Source organism: Triticum aestivum, chromosome 1B (genome assembly GCF_018294505.1).
Source record: "Triticum aestivum cultivar Chinese Spring chromosome 1B, IWGSC CS RefSeq v2.1, whole genome shotgun sequence".
NCBI lineage: Eukaryota > Viridiplantae > Streptophyta > Magnoliopsida > Poales > Poaceae > Triticum > Triticum aestivum.
The window spans coordinates 202384281-202407651 of NC_057795.1; positions in this window are offsets into that span (position 1 = coordinate 202384281).

The following is a 23371-nucleotide window of genomic DNA, read 5'->3' on the forward strand; positions in this document are numbered from 1 at the left end:
GATGATACTGGGTTTTGTCACAATTATCGTCATAGAAGTTTCATAAGCATGACAGAAAAAAATTTATTTGACCCAAAATGTCACGGGTGTGTCTTCTTTTGCAGTGAAAGGTGCACTTCCCAAGGTTACCAAACAAACATGCATCACGTAGAGCAATAAAAACATCACGTAAATGTTCCTCCAAAAATCTGCTATAAATCAGTATATTGTCAAAATAGACTACCACAAATCGTCCAACAAAAACACGCAAAACTTCGTTCATTAATCTCATGAAAGTACTAGGTGCATTAGTTAACCCAAAAGGCATGACTAACCACTCATATAAAAACAAAATTAGTTTTAAATATTGTTTTCCATTCATCTCCCAATTTCATACGAATTTGATGGTATCCACTACGCAAATCAGCTTTGGAGAATATTGTCGAGCCAGTCAATTTATCAAGCATATCATCTAGCCTAGAAATAGGATGACGATAACAGATAGTAATAATTAATGCCTCTACAATCAACACACATACGTGACATACCATCCTTTTTTGGCACTAGTATAATAGGAACAACACAAGGACTAAGAGATTCGGGTTTGTCGAGCAGCTCCTGTACTTGACGCATAATCTCCTTCATCTCCTATGGATTGGTATGGTATGGCGCACGGTTTGGCAGTGAAGCACCGGCAATTAAGTCAATCTGATGCTCAATCCTGTGAATAGGTGGTAATCCCGGTGGCAGGTCGATTCGTCCATTTTGCATCATGTTTACCTACTATTATTTACTATGTTTTCATGCATAATAATGCCCTTTGGAGTAATTCTAATGCCTTTTCTCTCATAATATGCAAGGTTTACACAAAGAGGGAGAACACCGGCAGCTGGAATTCTGGACCTGGAAAAGCTACGTCGGAGTTACCTATTTTACACATCTCCAAATGACCTGATAATTTACGAAGATTTATTTTGGATTATATGAGGAATATTGTAGAAAATAACCACCAGAGGGGGCCCACTGGGTGGGCACAACCCACCTGGGTGTGCCAGGGAGCCCAGGTGCGCCTTGGTGGGTTGTGCACTCCTCGGCCCCCCTCCCCTCTTCTGGTATATAAGTCATTTTGACCTAGAAAAAATAAGGAGAGGACTTTTGGGACGAAGCACCTCCGTCTCGAGGCGGGACTTGGGAAAGAGCACTTTTGCCCTCCGGTGGAGCGATTCCGCCGAGGGAACTTCCCTCCCGGAGGGGGAAATCCTCGTCGTCATCATCACCAACAAATCTCCCATCTTGGGGAGGGCACTCTTCATCAACATCTTCAATAGCACCACCTCCTCACAAACCCTAGTTCATCTCTTGTATTCAATCTTTGCACCGGAACCTTAGGTTGGTGCTTGTGGGTGACTAGTAGTGTTGATTACATCTTGTAGTTGATTACTATATGGTTTATTTGGTGGAAGACTATATGTTCAGATCCATTATGCTACTTAATACTCCTCTGATGTTGATCATGATTATCATTTGTGAGTAGTTACATTTGTTCTTTAGTTCATGGGAGAAATCTTGTTGCAAGTAATCATGTGAACTTGATATGTGTTTGATATTTTGATGGTATGTATGTTGTGACTCCCTTAGTGGTGCCATGTGAACGTCGACTACATGACACTTCGCCATAAACCCTAGTTTATGTGTTATTCCCTAAGGGACCGATTTGGATCCAAAAGTTTAATGCTTTGGTTAGATTTTATTTTAATACTTTTCTCGTAGTTGTGGATACTTGCGAGGGGTTTAATCATAAGTATGAGGCCTTTTCAAGTAAGAACATCACCTAAGCACCGGTCCACCCACATATCAAATTATCAAAGTAGCGAACACGAATCAAACCAACATGATGAAAGTGACTAGATGAAATTCATGTGTACCCTCAAGAATGCCTTGCTTATTATAAGAGACCGTTTTGGCCTGTCCTTTGCCACAAAAGGATTGGGCTACCTTGCTGCATATTTATCGTTACCTTTACTTGCTCATTACAAATTATCTTGCTATCAAACTATCTGTTACCAACAATTTCAGTGCTTGCAGAGAATTACCTTGCTGAGAACCACTTGCCATTTCCTTCTGCTCCTCATTGGGTTCGACACTCTTACTTATCAAAAGGACTACGATTAATCCCCTATACTTGTGGGTCATCAAGCCTCTTTTCTGGCGCCGTTCCTGGGGAGTGAAGCGCTCTTTGTAAGTGGAAATTGGTAAGGAAAAATTATTACTACGTGCTGAAATTTATTGCCACTTGTTACTATGGAGAACAATCCTTTGAGGGGTTTGTTTGGGGTATCTTCACTTTGACCAAAACAACAATTAGTTACCCCTCAACATACTGCACCTACTGAAAATATTGGTTATGAAATTCCTTCGGGTATGATAGAACAACCGCTAGCTAATTCTTATGCAGGAGATGGAACCGAACATCCTGATATGCACTTGATATATGTAGATGAAATTTGTGGATTATTTAAGCTTGCAGGTTTACCCGAAGATTAATTAAGAAGAAGGTCTTCCTTTTATCTTTCGAGGGAAAAAGCATTGGCATGGTATAGGCTATGCGATGATTGTCGGTGTCAAAACCGGCGGATCTCGGGTAGGGTGTCCCGAACTGTGCCTCTAAGGCTAATGGTAACAGGAGGCGAGGGACACAATGTTTACCCAGGTTCGGGCCCTCTCGATGGAGGTAATACCCTACTTCCTGCTTGATTGATCTTGATGATATGAGTATTACAAGAGTTGATCTACCACGAGATCGTAGAGGCTAAACCCTAGAAGCTAGCCTATGATTATGATTGTTGTTGTCCTACAGACTAAACCCTCCGGTTTATATAGACACCGGAGGGGGCTAGGGTTACACAGAGTCGGTTATAGAGAAGGAGATATACATATCCGAATTGCCAAGCTTGCCTTCCATGCAAAGGAGATTCCCACCCGGACACAGGACAAAGTCTTCAATCTTGTATCTTCATAGTCCAACAGTCCGACCAAAGTATATAGTCCGGCTGTCCGAGGACCCCCTAATCCAGGACTCCCTCAGTAGCCCCTGAACCAGGCTTCAATGACGATGAGTCTTCGGCATTGCAAGGCGGGTTCCTTCTCCGAATACTCCATAGAAGATCTTGAACATGAGGATCGTGTCCGGCTCTGGCAACTTTTCATAGCGTGACATCCCGCCGTGGCCCGGTCATTATTCGAACCGTTTCCCAACCTGCCACCGTACATATCGCGAGGCGGTTTTATTGGCACGTCTTTTCGAAGCAGAGATCGTGTCCCCTTATCACGGGATTATCATCAATACGGGTGTGGGTAACCCAACCACGCCATCAACATGGTGCTTGGGGAATAAGCGAGTTTACCGGGCAAGTGGGGAGGCACAGGATCCCTGTTGCCTTTATAAGGGGATAAGGACTCCCTTTTGCACCCACGCCTTCTTCTTCCTCTGCTCATCCATTTTCCCTCGCTTGAGCCCCAGCGCCCAAGCGTTTGTCTTCTCCGCGCACAAAGGCCTGCCAAAAATGTCCAGATCTGGAGTAGGAGGCAAGTGGATGGCCTCTATCGTCCGGGAGAAGGATATCAAAAAGCTTCGGGAGGCCGGGTATCTGGCCAAGAAAATCAGCCACCATCTTCCGTCGGCGGGACAAGCCGTCCCTACTCCGGGACCCCACGAGAGGGTTGTATTCCTCCCTCATTTTGTCCGCGTGCTGGGGTTTCCCCTCCACCCATTCATTCGCAGCATCATGTATTACTACGGGATCGATTTTCACGATCTATCCCCCAATTCCTTCCTCAACATCTCGACATTCATCATCGTGTGCGAGGCCTTTCTCCGCATCTCGCCACACTTCGGCTTATGGCTGAAGATCTTTAATGTGAAGCCCAAGGTAGTGAGCGGCGAGCACGCCGAGCGCGGAGGCGCCATGGTGAGCAAGATGCCCAACGTTACATGGCCAACAGGTATCGAGGGAGTTCCGGACTAGGGGGTGTCCGGATAGCCGAACTATCATCATCGGACGGACTCCAAGACTATGAAGATAGAAGATTGAAGACTTCGTCCCGTGTCTGGATGGGACTTTCCTTGGCGTGGAAGGCAAGCTTGGCGATACAGATATGTAGATATCCTACCATTGTAACCGACTTTGTGTAACCCTAGCCCTCTCCGGTGTCTATATAAACCGGATGGCTTTCGTCCTTAGGACGAACAACAATCATACCATAGGCTAGCTTCTAGGGTTTAGCCTCCTTGATCTCGTGGTAGATCCACTCTTGTAACACACATCATCAATATTAATCAAGCAGGACATAGGGTTTTACCTCCATCAAGAGGGCCCGAACCTAGGTAAAACATCGTGTCCCTTGTCTCCTGTTACCATCCGCCTAGACCCATAGTTCGGGACCCCCTACCCGAGATCCGCCGGTTTTGACACCAACATTGGTGCTTTCATTGAGAGTTCCTCTGTGCCGTCACCATCAGGAAGGATGCCTTTTCCCGTCTTTAAAGACGGCACCGTCGTCAAGGGCCGCTGGCCAAACTATCCGGCTAGGCGGTTTTCTTATAACTGCCTGTTCGGTCACTGCTCCGACAATGACCTCTCAGGTCATTAAAAGCGATCTTCACGTCAGCTCGGAATTCACCGAGCAGCTAGATCCGATTGAGCTCTCCTCCGTAAACGAGCTCTTGGATCGCATCGCCGCCCTGGGAGTCGCTACCGACTATGATCAGATTGGGCTTAAAACCGATCTGAGAGAAGTTAACTCTCCCCAGGTTACCCACCACATTGTTGTGGTAGAGGAACAATGCGGCGACTATTCTTCTATGTTAAAAACCAACTATGTCCGGATTCCCGATCCCTCCATGACGGATTTCCACGGAGGGACGGACGCTAATCAAATACTGAACCTAAAGTCAGGCATCGGACCAGATTTGTTGGAAAGCGTCCAGCAAACCAAGCTTCTGAATCTGGAAGCTTCTTGGCCTTTGAGCCTCAGATCGGGCGGGGTTCCGAACTTGATTCCACCCGCCCACCCAAACATAAGCGATCTATCTCACATATGGCAAGAGCCCCATGAAACAGTACATCATTACTGGGCCAGATTCCTCCTGGTTATGAACAGGATAAAGGACTGCCGTGAAGAAAGCGCGATTTCAATCTTCTGCAACAATTGCACGGACAAGGGAATCATAAACGCCATTAGTCGTCGCGAAGTGAGACGCTTCGTCGACCTAGCGACCATTGTACAAAAATACTGCGTAATGGAGAGTGCCTGGAAAACCAAAACTAGATTTTGGGACAATCCGGCCCTGAATGCAACCCCAGTCCGAAATAAAAGGGTGCGTCATACTCAAGCACCTGGGTTAAAAACCAAAAAGCAAAAACCCCCTAAAGGGTACGGAACCGTACTGGAGGGATGGCTCAACGGACCCTGCAAAATCCACAGTACGGAGGGTGCCACTCCAACACATAGCCTTCGAGCATGTTGGATATTACGGCAGGTGGCCAAAAGTGGCGAAGGCTTTTTAGCCCCGGGCAACCAGCCCAGCAGCACCAGTACGGTATTAACAGTCTTCGAGACTTTCGCATCAAATAACATGCAGAAGCGAACAATCCGCAGCCTCGCCGAAGTCTACCAAGTAGCAACAACAATTCCATGGAGTGACACGGCTATCACCTTCAATGCCAGCGACAAACCTAAATTCCGAACAGCTAGAGCACCAGCCGCATTGGTCCTCAGTCCGATAGTGGACGACTTTCGTCTTACCAAGGTACTCATGGATGGCGGCAGCGGATTAAACCTCATCTACGAAGAAACTCTTCAAAAAATGGAAATTGACTGGAGCCGCATCGAGCAGAGCAGCACAACCTTTAGGGGAATAATCCCTAGTCGAGAAGTACGCTGCACAGGAAAAATAACACTAGATGTAGTGTTCGGCTCGCCGGACAATTACAGGTCCGAAGAGGTCACATTCCAAGTGGCCCCATTTGGCAGCGGATATCACGCTCTGTTAGGGCGAGAGGCATTCACAATCTTCCAAGCTATACCCCATTACGGGTACATGAAGCTCAAAATGCCCAGACCCAATGGAATAATCACTCTCGCCAGTGATCCAGATACAGCACTACGCGTTGAAAATAAGATAGCCGCACTGGCCCTAGAGGCATTATCCGAAGCCCTAGCGGCAGAGGAACTAACTGCGCTGCGCTCAATGGTGGATAGGGACGACGTGATACTCGACAAGAGGTCCAAGTCCACCTTTTTCAAACCAGCAGACGAAATAGTCAAATTTCAGGTCCATCCAATGGACCCCACAAAGACGGCATCCATTGGGGCACAATTAAATCCTGATGTAGAAGCCGCACTACGAGAATTCCTCCGGGAAAATCGGGACATTTTTGCATGGCACCCTTCAGACATGCCAGGAATCCCACGCAGGCTGGCAGAGCACAGCCTAAATATCCTAAAAGGATTCAAGCCAGTCAAACAAGCTCTTCGGTGATTTTCCAAACCCAAAAGACAGGCAATGGGAAAGGAGCTAGCCAAGCTCTTAGAAGCCGGATTCATTAGAGATATCAAACATCCGGACTGGCTAGCCAACCTAGTAATGGTACCAAAAAAGGACAAATCCTGGCGCCTCTGCGTTGATTTCAAAGACCTTAACAAGGCCTGTCCAAAGGACCCTTTCCCTCTCCCTCGCATCAACCAGATCATCGATGCTACCGCAGGGCACGATTCATTGTGCTTCCTCGATGCATACTCCGGATACCATCAAATCAAGATGGCGGAAAAAGACCTCAAGCAAATACAAAAACTAACAGGGTGCGTAGCGGCCCTAAGCCGCTTCATCTCCCGTCTGGGAGAAAAGGCTCTGCCCCTCTACCACCTCCTCCGGTGCACCAAACACTTCGAATGGACGGATGCCGCCACGGCCGGACTCGAAGAAATCAAGGCCATACTGGCAACAAATCCGGTCCTGGCCGCGCCCAACCTGGGCGAACCTATGTTATTATATATCGCAGCAACACATCAGGTTGTCAGCGCGGTACTTGTCGTCGAACGAGAAACAGAAGGGCACAGATTCCCTCTTCAAAAACTAGTGTACTACGTATCCACTGTCTTAACTCCATGCAAGTCCCGGTACCCACATTATCAAAAGATAGCGTATGCAGTGTTCATGGCATCCCGGAAGCTGCGACACTACTTTCAAGAGTGTTCCATAACGGTGGCCTCCGAAGTACCTCTCAACGATATTATAAACAATCGCGACGCAACGGGCAGGATTGCAAAATGGGCCATTGAGCTCTTACCATTTGACATAACCTACAAACCACGGCAAGCTATAAAATCGCAAGTTCTGGCTGACTTCATCGCCGAATGGACCGAAGCCGAACTCCCTAAAGAGTACGGCGCGTACTCCAATTGGATCATGCATTTCGATGGATCCAAAATGTTGGCCGGCTTGGGGGCTGGCATCGTCTTGACGTCCCCAACTGGAGACACATTCCAATATGTACTTCAAATAATGTACATGGACTCCAACAACGCAGCCGAATACGAGGCCCTTCTGCACGGCCTCCGGATGGCAATATCCATGGGCATTCAATGCCTAGAGGTGAGCGGGGATTCAAACCTCGCAATATCCCAAGTAAATGGAGACTTTGACGCCAAAGATCCGAAAATGACAGCTTATCGCAACGCCGTCCTAAAAATGTCAGCTCGGTTCGAAGGACTCGAATTCCACCATGTAGCCCGGGATAATAACCAGGCAGCAGACATGTTAGCACGCATCGGCGCAAAACGCGACGCCGTCCCTCCAAACATCTTCCTGGAACGGCTCTTTAAGCCATCCGTATTATGGGAAGAGGAGTCCGCAAATAACAATCCGGAGCCAGCTGCAGCACCTAACCCAGACAATTCTGACACAATCGGCGGCTCAGCAAATGAAATAACACCTTCAGCCCACGAAATAATGGGAGTAATTGCCCCGTGGACGGAACCATTCCTAGCCTACTTAATTAGGCAGGAACTTTCCGAAGACCAAAATGAGGCCCGCTGCATAGTTCGGCGATCTAAAGCCTACAAGGTCCATGAGGGAGAACTTTATAAGAAAAGCACAACCGGAGTCCTTCAAAGGTGTATCTCAAAAGAGGAAGGGCGTAATCTCCTGGCTGAAATTCACGCCGGACTCGGCGGGAACTACGTTGCAGCCCGGGCCCTTGTAGGCAAGGCCTTCCGTATAGGATTTTATTGGCCGACAGCCCAGGCAGATGCTCAGGACTTAGTCCAACGATGCGTCAGTTGCCAGCTCTTCGCTAATCAGAGCCACATGCCACCCACCGCCCTCAAAACTATACCCATCACCTGGCCGTTCGCGGTCTGGGGGCTTGACATGGTTGGAGCCCTTAAAGGGGGAACCCACAAGCACAAATACTTATTAGTCATCGTGGACAAATTCACCAAATGGATTGAAGCCAAGCTAGTTAAAACGGCAGAGTCCGGACCTGTGATAGATTTTATATCCGGGGTAGTCCACCGTTTTGGCGTCCCCCACAGCATCATCACTGATAACGACACGAATTTCACGGCCAACGAGGTTAAACTCTGGTGCAAAAATATGGGCATCAAACTCGACTACGCTTCAGTCTATCACCCCCAAACTAACGGCCAAGTCGAGCGAGCAAATGGTCTAATCATGAGCGGCATGAAACCCAGACTAGTGCGGTCCCTCAAGGAATCTAACACGCACTGGGTAGAGGAGCTCGACTCCATACTCTGGGGGCTGTGGACTACGCCAAACCGAACTACCGGATTCACACCATTTTTTATGACTCACCTCGTGTGCGCATGTACGAAGAAAGAGAAGCTGAGCTGGATCGGCAGGACAGTTTGGACGCCTTAGAGGAGGAGTTGGACGTGGCAAAAGCTCGTTCCGCATTTTATCAACAGCAGGCTCGAAGATATCAAAGAAGAGAAGTACGGGCCAAAACTTACAATGTTGGCGAACTTATTCTACGCCTGCCGGACAAGAAAAAGGACAAACTTAAGCCCAAGTGGGAAGGTCCGTTCATCATCGACCAAGTCCTAACCGGCGGAGCATACCGTCTATGCAATGCATCTGACAACCGACTCGAGCCGAACCCATGGAACGCAGCCCGTCTCCGAAGATTCTACGCCTAACGCCAGACTCAGAGTTCGTCTCACTCCTCCGTCCACCTTTTTACATTTTCAATGTCTTTGTCCCCCTCCTTCTTCCCACTTTTTTCCCAAATACCTTGGATAGGCTGATTTGCGCATTGTTCGCACACAGTTGATGTGCTCCTAGCACTCATTATACCTGGGGGCTTCTTTAACAGAAGCTTAATTATACGGGCTTCATGCCCAACACATGTGTCATACTTCCGCATGTACCTTTTTTTCACCATTATATGCATCGATATGACTTAAGTTTTGGCCAAGCTGGGTTGCCTGGCTCCTGTGCTTACCCCTACGTTCCCGATTGTTCGGCTAGGAGGTAAAGGGAGCACCTCTGCGATTGTTACTGCCAGGTCAGCCGGATGTGTACCTCAGACTGGGTGCAGCCGAAAGCTAGCGTTATTAAGAGAATATTCAGTCGGTGACTTGAAATATGATTTATTACTTATTTATTTGCCCCCAGATGCTTTCTCTACTATTTTCGCAGTTCGGACATGCACTTTAGGGCATGCCTCCCAGGGAAATGAACCCTTAACGGAACTATTTTCCCTGGAAGATGTTTCTTACTAACCATGTAATATAACATAGCTAGTTGGGCACTTGTCTGATAAAGCAATTATGACCCCAACGCCTTGTCTCCATGCATGCCCCGGTTCTTCTATAACCGTAAGGGTATTCGGACACACTCCGGACTGTTGGGTCCCGAGGTTGAAGCGAAAAGGTCCACAAAGACAAACGATCTACAATCTGGTTAGAAGGCATTTTACATGTCATTTCAAATTACATCGTCAAACTGACTGATTGTACTCCTCTTCAATCCCATCTAACAGGCTGTCTAATTTACAGTCCTGTTGGGAATATTTCGCGGCCAGTTCTACTTGGCCGTACATCAAGCTCACAGGGATCTCCTTCCCATCAGGCCCCGCAGGTCCGACCTCGGCCATGTGGTTTGGGTCATCCTTCGGGTACCGCGTCTTCACCATGGCCCAGGCCTCCCTGGCGCCCTGACGGCAGGCTGATATCTTCCACAGACGGAGGCGTCGCCGTGCTCCCTGAAGCTTCTCAGCAAGCCCACCAAGGCCCTCAGGTAGGGAGATGGATGGCCATAAAGCCTGAACGACGCCACTCATCGCCTGCCGAACACGTTCGAGCAGTTGCACCAGCTCGGGAAGTTGGTCACCCGTTGAACCAGGCATTTCCTCCGCCGGGCGACCTGTGAGCACACCTAAAGACACATTTCTATCAATCGACTTCCTCGCCGAATTCTTCTTTTCAAAGGAATTTGCTCAAGAACTTACTATAAATGCCGCGACGAAGCCGCTGATTCTCCTTCACGGAGCCAGACAGCTGGGCCCGAACACCTTTCAGCTCTTCTCCTAGCTGGGTGTGGGCATCTTGGAGCATGTTTCTCTCCTGCTGCACCTTCATAAGCACCCTCTCGCCAACCTTTAGCTGACGCAGTAGCTGTTGCTTGTCCGGATCTAGTCCGGCGCCCTCTGCAATATTATTGTCAGATTTACGCACACGCCACACTTTGTTAACTACTTATCTTTTCGAAGTACATATTACCAGCGGGGGTCTCTGTGGCTCCCACTGTGGTTGCTAGTGCAGCCTCAAGTTGGGCCTTGCACTCTTGGAGCTCCTTGGACAGGTGGGTATTCTTCTCCGTAAGATCCTGCATAATAAATGATCCTTAAATTAGTTATTTTAACTATTTTAAGTCTCGGGGGCTACTAGCATATATAACTATTAAAATTACTTACCCGTATGTCCTTCACATACTGCTCCGTGGCTCTGGTTAAACCATCTTGAGCAGCATGGAGGTGTGCGTTTCCCGCATCAAAGGCATTCAACGCCTCCGGGGAGAAACACGCGTCACGAAGAACTGTCCGGCGACGCCTGTGATTCATGGCGCTCTCCACCTCAGACCGGGTGGCGGACAGCCTATCGGCATCCTCCGTTGAAGGAGCATCCGGCTCTTGCCTTGTGTTCGCCTCCACTTCCGGACCATGCGATGGAGCATGGCTGGCGGAGGCTTGATTGGCAACCTCTCCGGACACTGTCCGGCGAGCGCTCTTTCTCCTGGAAAAAGTTATGAGCATTAATATAGGGATCCTTCCCTTAAAAACAACGGTGCGCCGTACCGTTGCGGCGACGTTTCGATTCGCGTCGCACTCCTCTTCCGCCTGCTGGGCCGAACTGACCCTTGCTGGTCAGCCGCCGCAGGTTCGGCTTCCCGCCTTAAAGGCACCTCCTGCGATGCACCATCAGTATAGGATGGTCACAATTGAGCACGGATCAAATGATGGTGTCAAAACCTCGGTCGTGGTCACCTGGGAGGCCGGAAACAAACCGGGGTAGTCAGCTGTAATGGCGACTAGAGCATTGTCCATGCTAAGTTGGTGGAACACCCCGTCAATCAGCTCCACCTTTATGTCCGGGTCTTCTTTGGAGGTCGGATCAAGGGATCGTTCCGGATCCTCGGGCTGTGGAGTTAGGCTTTGTATGCCCTCCATGTCCCGGCGCAGCTCCTGCGTCGAAATCACAAAGTAAAATACTTGACTTTGGAAGTATGGATCGGGTAGATAAACGTCCGCTTACCCAGCTCTGAGGGTTGTTCATGGAGAATCCGTTCAATGGATTCATGCAGAGAAAGTCCTCCTCCTCCCCCTTGTACAAGCTGGACAGGATCTTTGCCAGATCGGCCGCCGAGCTCGGGCCTTTGCAGCCATGACGGGTGGCGTCGTCTTCCCCGTTGAAATCCCACATAGGGTGGCCACTATATTGGAGTGGCTGCACCCCTCGCATAATGCACGTGGCCATGATTCCAATCATGGTCAATCCGGAGTGGGCCAGTAACCTAATCCGGCCCATCAGATAATGGACGCTCCCATCCTCCTCCCGTTAAGGGCTCCGCGGGCGCCAACTCAGGCGTTTCTTCAAGGGAGCATTGCTGAACTCCGGGAGGCCGATCCGAACTGGATCCGGCAGAGGGGCGTCCTCCATGTAGAACCATTCCGAAGGCCAGTCTTCGGACGCCTTCTTCAGGGTGCCGGATAGATATCCGGTCCCAGCGATGCGCCATATTTTGGCTCCGCCCACTTGATATATCGACCCCTCATAGGAATGGGGTATGAGGCAAACCAATCTCTTCCACAGCGCAAAATGGGGCTCGATGCCCAGGAACAGCTCGCAAAGAGCTACAAAGCCCGCGATGTGGAAAATGGAGGCAGGTGTGAGGTGGTGAAGCTGGAGTCCGTAGAACTCGAGGAGCCCCCGGAGAAACGGGTGTATGGGAAATCCGAGTCCCCTTATTAGATAAGGGACGAAGCATACCCGCTCTCCTTTGGAAGGATTGGGGACGCTCTCCGCCTGCTTTCCGCCCTTGAAGGTGGCCAGTCCGGCTCGAACCCGAACCATGAAAGCTGGGGGAAGATATCCCTCGGTTTGGAGCGCCACTAGCTCGCTGTGTGGAACGGAGCATCTCCCCCAATCTCCTGGCTTAGGGCTGGGAGCGCGAGAGGAGGAGCCGCGTCGACTATCCATGATGGAATTGGTTTTTGTCAGAGGCGCTTCGATGAGGACTTGTGGATGGAGGATGGTGTGAGCTGGATCTAGATCCTCGCCTCTCTTATAGGCGGCTCGTTCGCACGGCTAGGGGGTAAAATGTAAAAGTACCCTAGCTTTTCGCATTCATACGACACGTGGAAGAAGGCCATTATTGGGCGTAGAAGCCAAGGAGCGCAACATTTATAAGGAAGCCGGACACTATTCAATAGGAACATGAAATTTGAAGGAGAACCCGCCTTGCAACGCCGAAGACAATATACGCGCCGGACTCGTCGTCGCTGAAGCCCAGTTCGGGGGCTACTGAGGGAGTTCCGGACTAGGGGGTGTCCGGATAGCCGAACTATCATCATCCGCCGGACTCCAAGACTATGAAGATAGAAGATTGAAGACTTCGTCCCGTGTCCGGATGGGACTTTCCTTGGCGTGGAAGGCAAGCTTGGCAATACGGATATGTAGATCTCCTACCATTGTAACCGACTTTGTGTAACCCTAGCCCTCTTCGGTGTCTATATAAACCGGATGGCTTTAGTCCTTAGGACGAACAACAATCATACCATAGGCTAGCTTCTAGGGTTTAGCCTCCTTGATCTCGTGGTAGATCCACTCTTGTAACACACATCATCAATATTAATCAAGCAGGACGTACGGTTTTACCTCCATCAAGAGGGCCCGAACCTGGGTAAAACATCGTGTCCCTTGTCTCATGTTACCATCCGCCTAGACGCACAGTTCGGGACCCCCTACCCGAGATCCACCGGTTTTGACACCGACAGGTCCTTTTAAAGATTCCGTCAAGGAGTGGCAGCAATAGTGGTTTTACATCACTGAGCCGCGCGGCACAGAATGGGCCGCTGCTCCCGAATTCCGATCTGGGGCTCCCTTGAGGCTTACGTCCTGGCCCAAGAAAGGCCAGAACTGGTCTTCGTCCGATGAACTGTCGGTGCTCCAGACGCGCGTCAAGGATATGGAAGACAAGAATATCAAACTTGTCAATGTAGTCCAGGTGATGTTAGTTCGCCGGATTCTTCCTTGTCAACACAAGGCTTGCAATTTATGGGAATTCGATCCGGCCAAGCACCAGACCCTACTGGAGCTCTTTGGCTCCTCGCACAAGGATATCTGGAAGGTGCTTTTTAAGTCCGGCAAATCATGGCTGGACTCCGTCGAGGACCGCGGGTACCAACTGTCCCGCCCTGCAAGTTCAGTAAGCCATTGTATGTTGCCACTTCATATGTTTTATTCGCATAACCCAAGGGAAATGTTTAATGTGTTTCCCATAACTCTCCTAGGGTTGGACGAAGAAGGCAGCGTGGATCTACTATCCGGCCCCACTGCCAGAAGAACCGGCCAGCCCACTCCTGACGAAGATGCTGGTCCGGGCGCCTTACAAGGCGCCGAATAAGAAGGTCGAGAAGGAGGCCAAAAATACCAAGGGTGGCCTCCATCGCTGTGGCGCCTCAAACATAATATTCGAAGACTCCAATGCCTGTTCTTCCTCCAAAGAGGACGAGGAGGAGGAGGGAGAAGAATCCCCAGCGGGGGGAAGAAAGAAAAGGACGGCCTCCACATCCTTGGAGGCTGAGTCGCCTAAGAGGGGAAAAACTCCTCTTCCGGAGGAGTCCACCGCCGCCCCCGACAGCAGCCCGGAGTGGGATCCCAGGGCCCAGCCCCTGGTGAACTCGTGAGTATATAAAATCCGAACACGTTTATGCGTCCACACTCATCATGGCATAATATTTTAATCTGAGCTATACTTTTTGCAGTCCAACAAGGTCCCGCATCGAACAATCCTCGTCGGAGGATATACTGGGCTCGGATGCTATGGAGAGCGGGACACACCCGAAGGCCCCTTCCCCCAAACATGTGAATGACACCGAGGTTTCGTCCCAGAAGGACCCAGGCCAAGGATGGGGGGAAAAGATTGTAGAGGTGGCGCCAAGAGGTCAAACTTCAGCGGCCGGACACATGGGAGAGAAGGCTTCCATGGACGTCGATGGTGGGGGCTATCCTGAATTCGGCCCCCAGCCGGACGCAATTCCGGAGATCAATACGGCTCTAGAACCAGGCAGGTGGCCTCCCTCGGCTGGAGGGGGTGTGCCTGTTCCACCGGCAACCTCTGTCCAACCAGAGGTGCCGAATACCTTATCGGCGGCGCTGAAAAGCGCCTCCATCGTCGATGAACATCGTGCCCTTATGGATGCGGTGATTGAGAAGATTCAGTCCGCTGAGAGTGGACTGAATGAAGCCAGCATCAGCCTTATAACGGGCTTTGAGGTATGTTTTGTGAGGTTTCGAAGAGTGTCATAGTATAGGTAGTAGCCCCTGATACACTGTTCGGTGAAAGAAATAGCCGAACAGGGGATCAAATATATGTTCGTAAGAGACTCACTTTATGGCATCTCTCTTTTGTTCAAAAGCAAGCGTCTGTAACGAATGCCGCCTCTCAAACTGCGGAAGTATCCGGACTGAGGCAGAGTCTGGAGCGGGCCGAAGGAGAACTCGGCCGAGTGAAGAAGCAGTTGGAGGATAACCAAGGTATGCAGAAACCTTGTTCACATTGAGCACAAATAATTTTCAGTATGATAAAAATATGTTTCATACTTTGCTCTAGGGGCGATGACCGAAGTCGAGGCTCTTAAGAAGGTTGTGGCCGAGGCCGAGAAAAAGGCAGCCATAGAGCAGGCTCTTCGTGAGAAGCACGAGGCCAGAGTTATTGAAGCTGAGCAAGAGCTTCAAGAGGCCGTGAGGAAATGCGAGACCTTGGAGCAGAGTTTAACAGAGAAAGAATCCAAACTCACCAAGGCTCATCAGGCCGCACGCGATGCCCGGCGGGAATCCCAAGGCGCCCTGCAGGAGATCCAAGAGGAGAGGAAGATTACGGCGGGTAAGGCTTTTTACATGTAAAGGAAGTATTTGAGGAGAAAATCATGTTTCTAATTTTGAGTTCGGATTTCTCCAGGGGTATTTGCGGAGTTGCCATGCAGCATATCTGATGCCGCCCAATTCTACCGAGACGAAGAAAGGAACACTGCGGATAAGCTCTTCTGGTCACAGTATCTGGTGCCGGTGTATCCAGTGCCATTTGCCAATCGGCTGAAGCAGTTGATCGAACTGCATAAGGAGGCCGAACTAGCCATGAAGGATTTGATTATCCGGCTATGGCCTGCCGAGCCGATTCCAAGCAGCTACTTCGGGCTCGTGAAGTGGCTTGTGAGTGCCTTCCCTCGACTTGATGTCATCAAGCGGTCGGTCTGTATCAAAGGTGCGCGAATGGCCTTCGCCGCACAAAGGTTCACTGGGGGAAGATGGATGCTGAAAAGCTGATGACCGAGGGACCGCCGGAGGGGAAGGACCACCGCAAGCTCGAATCATATTATGATAGTGTCCTGAAAGGATCCCACCTTGCGGCGAGCAATGCACCAAGGACATTATATTTCCATGAATACAGTCATGTTGTCCTTTGTAATATTTAACAAGGTCATTTCTATTATTTATTGCCTGTTATTTGAAAGTTTTTCCTCCTGCGCGGCCGTTTTATACATTAATCTTGAGAGTTGGCCAATCGTCGGCTTCTGCCCCCACGTAGGAAGTACGGGGGTGTTCGGGGTAAACCTGAGCACTCTTTATCCCAGTTTTGGGTCCTTGAAGGAGGTGTTCAGCGCAACGAACCAGGCAATCGGACTATAGGGCCTTATCACTCTCACTTAGCCTTAGGAGTTTGACAAAAGGAAGGTAGGCGCAGCCCCTGGTGTTCAGAAGACCGCATGAGGGGCTCTATAAGCACCTGGTCGGAAGAAAAGCCGATCCATCACACGCTGCATTAGTTATGGCATTATGCGGAAGAAATCCTTAAAGATTTTACAACCTCTCGAACAGCTGAATAGCTCTCGCCATATCCTGACAGTCAGTTTTCGGCTTTCTCTACTAAGGTGCTTGTCCAGAAGAACCGGGACACAATTGCAGTAGTTCTCCCTGTGCCACCTTAGCCGATATAGCGGAACGTAAGGGAGCAAAACATGGGAATCGGGCAAACCCAACTATTGACCCAAGACATGATTCGGAGCTGATCCATATAGTGCTATAAGTTCGAGGTGCCGAACTGATACGTCCGTTTTGCATCATGCTTTTATATCAATATTTATTGCATTATGGGCTGTTATTACAAATTATATCTCAATACTTATGGCTATTCTCTCTTATTTTACAAGGTTTACCATGAAGAGGGGGAATGCCGGCAGCTGGAATTCTGGCTGGAAAAGGAGCAAATATTGGAAACCTATTCTACACAGCTCCAAAAATCCTGAAACTCCATGGAAGTTATTTTTGGAATTAATAAGAATTATTGAGTGAAGAAACTACCAGAGGGGGCCCACACCCAGGCCAGGAGGGTGGGGGCGCGCCCACCCCTACTAGGCGCGCCCCCTATCTCCTGGGCCCCTTGGTGGCCCTCCGGTGCCCATCTTATGCTATATGAAGGCTTTTACCCTGGAAAAAATCATAAGCAATCTTACGGGACGAAACTCCACCGCCATGAGGCAGAACCTTGGCGGAACCAATCTAGGGCTCCGGCGAAGCTGTTCTGTCGGGGAAACTTCCCTCCGGGAGGGGGAAATCATCACCATCATCATCACCAATGATCCTCTCATCGAGAGGGGGTCAATATCCATCAACATCTTCACCAGCACCATCTCCTCTCAAAACCCTAGTTCATCTCTTGTATCCAATCTTGTATCAAAACCACAAATTGGTACTTGTGGGTTGCTAGTAGTGTTGATTACTCCTTGTAGTTGATGCTAATTGGTTTACTTGGTGGAAGATCATATGTTCAGATCCTTAATGCATACTAATACTCCTCTGATTATGAACATGAATATGCTTTGTGAGTAGTTACATTTGTTCCTGAGGACATGGTTGAAGTCTTGCTATTAGTAGTCATGTGAATTTGCTATTCGTTCGATATTTTGATGAGATGTATGTTGTCTCTCCTCTAGTGGTGTTATGTGAACGTAGACTACATGACACTTCACCATTATTTGGGCCTAGAGAAAGGCATTGGGAAGTAATAAGTAGATGATGGGTTGCTAGAGTGACAGAAGCTTAAACCCTAGTTTATGCGTTGCCTCGTAAGTGGCTGATTTGGATCCATATGTCTAATGTTGTGGTTAGGTTTATCTTAATACTTCTTTTGTAGTTGCGGATGCTTGCAATAGGGGTTAATCATAAGTCGGATGCTTGTCCAAGTAAGGGCAGTACCCAACACTGGTCCACCCACATATCAAATTATCAAAGTACCGAACGTGAATCATATGAGCGTGATGAAAACTAGCTTGAGGATAATTCCCATGTGTCCTCGGGAGCTCTTTTCTCATTATAAGAAGTTGTCCAGGCTTGTCCTTTGCTATAAAAAGGATTGGGCCACCTTGCTGCACTTTATTTACTTTCATTGCTTGTTACCCGTTACAAATTATCTTATCACAAAACTATCTATTACCTACAATTTTAGTGCTTGCAGAGAAAACCTTACTGAAAACCGCTTGTCATTTCCTTCTGCTCCTCGTTGGGTTCGACACTCTTACTTATCGAAAGGACTACGATAGATCCCATATATTTGTGGGTCATCAAGACTCTTTTCTGGCGCCGTTGCCGGGGAGTGAAGCGCCTTTGGTGAGTGGAACTTGGTAAGGAAACATTTATATAGTGTGCTGAAATTTTCTGTCACTTGTTACTATGGAAACTAATCCTTGAGGGGCTTGTTCGGGGTATCTTCACCCCGACCAGTAGAGCAAAGAGTTTATCCTCAACCTACTGAACCTACTGAAAATATTTACTTTGAGATTCCTTCGAGTATGATAGAGAAACTGCTAGCTAATCCCTTTGCAGGAGACGGAACATTGCATCCCGATTTACACCTTATCTTTGTGGATGAAGTTTGTGGATTATTTAAGCTTGCAGGTATTCCCGGTGATCTTGTCAAAAGGAAGGTCTTCCCTTTATCTTTGAAGGGAGATGCATTGACATGGTATAGGCTATGTGATCATACGGGATCTTGGAATTATAAATGATTGAAGTTGGAATTTCACCAGAAGTTCTATCCTATGCATCTTGTTCATCGTGATTGTAATTACATGTATAATTTCTGGCCTCGCGTAGGAGAAAGCATCGCTCAAGCTTGGGGGAGGCTTAATTCAATGTTATATTCATGCCCCAATCATGAGCTCTCAAGAGAAATGATTATTCAAAAAAATTATGCTCGGCTTTCTCCCAATGATCACAACATGCTCGATACTTCCTGTGTTGATTCTTATATGCTGAAGACTATTGAATTCAAGTGGGACTTATTGGAAAGAATTAAACGCAACTCTGAAGATTGGGGTTCCGACGATGGTAAGGAGTCAGGTATAACACCTAAGTTTGATTGTGTTAAATCTTTTATGGATACCGATACTTTTCGTGGATTTAGCACTAAATATGGACTTGACTCTGAGATAGTAGCTGCTTTTTGTGAATCTTTTGCTACTCACGTTGATCTCCCTAAGGAAAAGTGGTTTAAATATAATCCTCGCATTGAAGTAAAAGTAGTTGCACATATTACAGTTGAAGAAAAGACTGTCACTTATAGTGATCCTATTGTTCCTACTACTTATCTTGAGAAACCTCATTTTCCTGTTAGGATAAAGGATCATGCTAAAACTTCAACTATTGTTCGTAAGAGTAATACTAGAACTTATACACCTCCTGAGCAAATCAAAGTTGAACCTAGTATTGCTATGGTTAAAGATCTCTTGGATGATAATTTAGATGGGCATGTTATTTATTTATGTGGTGAGACTGCTAATATTGCTAAACCAGATGCTAAGATACATAGACCTGTTGTAGGCATGCCTATTATTTCTGTTAAAATAGGAGATCATTGTTATCATGGCTTATGTGATATGGGTGCTAGTGCTAGTGCAATACCCTATGACTTATATAAAGAAATTATGCATGATATTGCACCCGCTGAATTAGAAGATATTGATGTTACCATTAAGCTTGCCAATAGGGACACCATTAAACCAGTTGGGATTGTTAGAGACGTCGAAGTCTTGTGTGGGAAGGTTAAATATCCTACTGATTTTCTTGTTGTTTGTTCCCCACAAGATGAATTTTGTCCCATTATATTTGGTAGACCCTTCTTGAATATTGTTAATGCTAGGATTGATTGTGAAAATGATATTGTTGCAATTGGCTTAGAGGATATGTCTCATGAGTTTAATTTTGCTAAATTTCGTAGACAACCCCGTGATAAAGAATCACCTAGTAAGGATGAGATTATTGGTCTTGCTTCTATTGTCGTGCCTCCTACTGATCCGTTAGAACAATATTTACTAGACCACGAAAATGATATGTTTATGAATGAAAGAAGGGAGATAGATGAAGTGTTCCTTCAACAAGGTCCTATTCTGAAACACAACTTACCTCTTGAAATCCTAGGGGATCCGCCTCCACCCAAGGGTGATCCCGTGTTTGAGCTCAAAGCATTACCTGATAATCTTAAGTATGCTTATCTTGATAAGAAAATATATCATGTTATTATTAGTGCTAACCTTTCAGAGCAAGAAGAAGAAAGATTATTGAAAACTCTGAAGAAGCGTCATGCTGCTATTGGATATACTCTGGATGATCTTAAGGGCATTAGTCCCACTTTATGCCAACACAAAATTAAATTGGAGGAAGATGCCAAACCAGTTAGAGATCCTCAACGACGATTAAATCCTAAGATGAAAGAAGTGGTAAGAAAGGATATACTAAAGATCCTTGAGGCAGGTATAATTTATCCCGTTGCTGATAGTGAATGGGTAAGTCCTGTCCATTGTGTTCCTAAAAAGGGAGGTATTACTATCGTTCCTAATGATAAAGATGAATTGATCCCGCAAACAATTATTACAGGTTATAGGATGGTAATTGATTTCCGTAAATTAAATAAAGCTACTAAGAAAGATCATTACCCTTTACCTTTTATTGATCAAATGCTAGAAATACTATCCAAACTCACACATTTCTGCTTACTAGATGGTTATTCTAGTTTCTCTCAAATACCTGTGTCAGCGGGGGATCAATCAAAAACTACTTTTACTTGCCCTTTCAGTACTTTTGCTTATAAATGTATGCCTTTTGGTTTATATAATGCACCTGCTACCTTTCAAAGATGTATGATGGCTATATTCTCTAACTTTTGTGAAAAGATTTGTGAGGTATTCATGGATGATTTCTCCGTTTATGGATCCTCTTTTGATGATTTCTTGAGCAACCTTGATCGAGTTTTGCAGAGATGTGAAGACACTAGTCTCGTATTGAATTGGGAAAAGTGCCACTTTATGGTTAATGAAGGCATTGTCTTGGGGCATAAGATTTCCGAGAGAGGTATTGAAGTTGATAAAGCTAAAGTTGATGCTATTGGAAAGATGCCATGTCCCAAGGACATAAAAGGTATCAGAAGTTTCCTTGGTCATGCCGGTTTTTATAGGAGATTCATTAAGGACTTTTCTAAAATCTCTAGGCCTCTGACTAATTTATTGCAAAAACATATTCCTTTTGTCTTTGATGATGATTGTGTAGAAGCATTTGAAATACTTAAGAAAGCTTTGATCACTGCACCTATTGTCCAGCCACCTGATTGGAATTTACCCTTTGAAATTATGTGTGATGCTAGTGATTATGTTGTAGGTGTTGTTCTAGGGCAAAGAGTTGATAAGAAATTGAATGTTATCCAGTATGCTAGTAAAACTCTTGATACTGCCCAGAGAAATTATGCTACTACTAAAAAAGAGTTTTTAGCAGTTGTGTTTGCATGTGATAAGTTTAGACCTTATATTGTTGATTCCAAAGTTACTATTCACACTGATCATGCTGCTATTAAATATATTATGGAAAAGAAAGATGCTAATCCTAGACTCATTAGATGGGTTTCTTGCTCCAAGAATTTGATTTGCATATTATTGATAGAAAGCGAGCTGAAAACCCCATTGCAGACAACTTGTCTAGGTTAGAGAATGTTCTTGATGACCCATTACCTATTGATGATAGCTTTCCTGATGAACAATTAGCGGTCATTAATGCTTCTCGTATTGCTCCTTGGTATGCTGATTATGCTAATTATATTGTGGCTAAATTTATACCACCTAGTTTCACATACCAGCAAAAGAAAAAGTTCTTTTATGATTTAAGACATTACTTCTGGGATGACCCACACCTTTATAAAGAACGAGTAGATGGTGTTATTAGACGTTGTGTACCTGAGCATGAACAGGAATAGATCCTACAAAAGTGTCACTCTGAATCATATGGAGGACACCACGCTGGAGATAGAACTGCACATAAGGTATTGCAATCTGGTTTTTATTGGCCCACTCTCTTCAAAGATGCTCATAAGTTTGTCTTATCCTGTGATGAATGTCAAAGAATTGGTAATATTAGTAGACGTCAAGAAATGCCTATGAATTATTCTCTTGTTATTGAACCATTTGATGTTTGGGGCTTTGATTATGTGGGACCTTTTCCTGCCTCTAATGGTTACACACATATTTTAGTTGTTGTTGATTACGTTACTAAGTAGGTAGAAGCTATTCCAACTAGTAGTGTTGATCATAACACTTCTATTAAAATTCTTAAAGAAGTTTTTTTACGAGGTTTGGAGTCCCTAGATATCTTATGAATGATGGTGGTTCACATTTTATTCATGGTGCTTTCCATAAGATGCTTGCTAAGTTTGATGTTAATCATAGAATCGCATCTCCTTATCACCCGCAGCCTAGTGGTCAAGTAGAGTTGAGCAACAGAGAGCTCAAATTAATTTTGCAAAAGACTGTGAATAGATCTAGAAAGAATTGGTCCAAGAAACTTGATGATGCATTATGGGCTTATAGAACAGCATATAAAAATCCTATGAGTATGTCTCCGTATATGATGGTTTATGGAAAAGCATGTCACTTACCTCTTGAACTTGAACATAAAGCATATTGGGCTATTAAAGAGCTCAGCTATGACTTCAAACTTGCTGGTGAGAAGAGGTTGTTTGACATTAGCTCACTTGATGAATGGAGAACCCAGGCCTATGAGATTGCCAAGGTATTCAAAGAAAAAGTTAAACGATGTCATGACAAAAGGATACAAAAGCGAGAATTTAACGTAGGTGATTATGTGTTATTATTCAACTCTCGTTTAAGATTTTTTGCAGGAAAATTTCTCTCTAAATGGGAAGGTGCTTACGTTATCGAGGAGGTCTATCGTTCCGGTGCCGTAAAAATCAACAACTTCGAAGGCACAAGTCCGAGGGTGGTGAACGGTCAAAGAATCAAACATTATATCTTAGGTAATCCTATCAATGTTGAAACTAATATTGTTGAGACCGTAACCCTGGAGGAATACATAAGGGACACTTTCCAGAACGTTTCAGACTCCGAAAAGGAATAAGTATGTGGTACGGTAAGTAAACCGACTCCAAAACAGTTCTAATGGCAATTTTTCTCTGTTTCGGAATATTTAAGAATTTTAGGAAGAAAGAAGTAATCCGGGAAGGACACGAGGCCTCCACGAGGGTGGAGGGCAC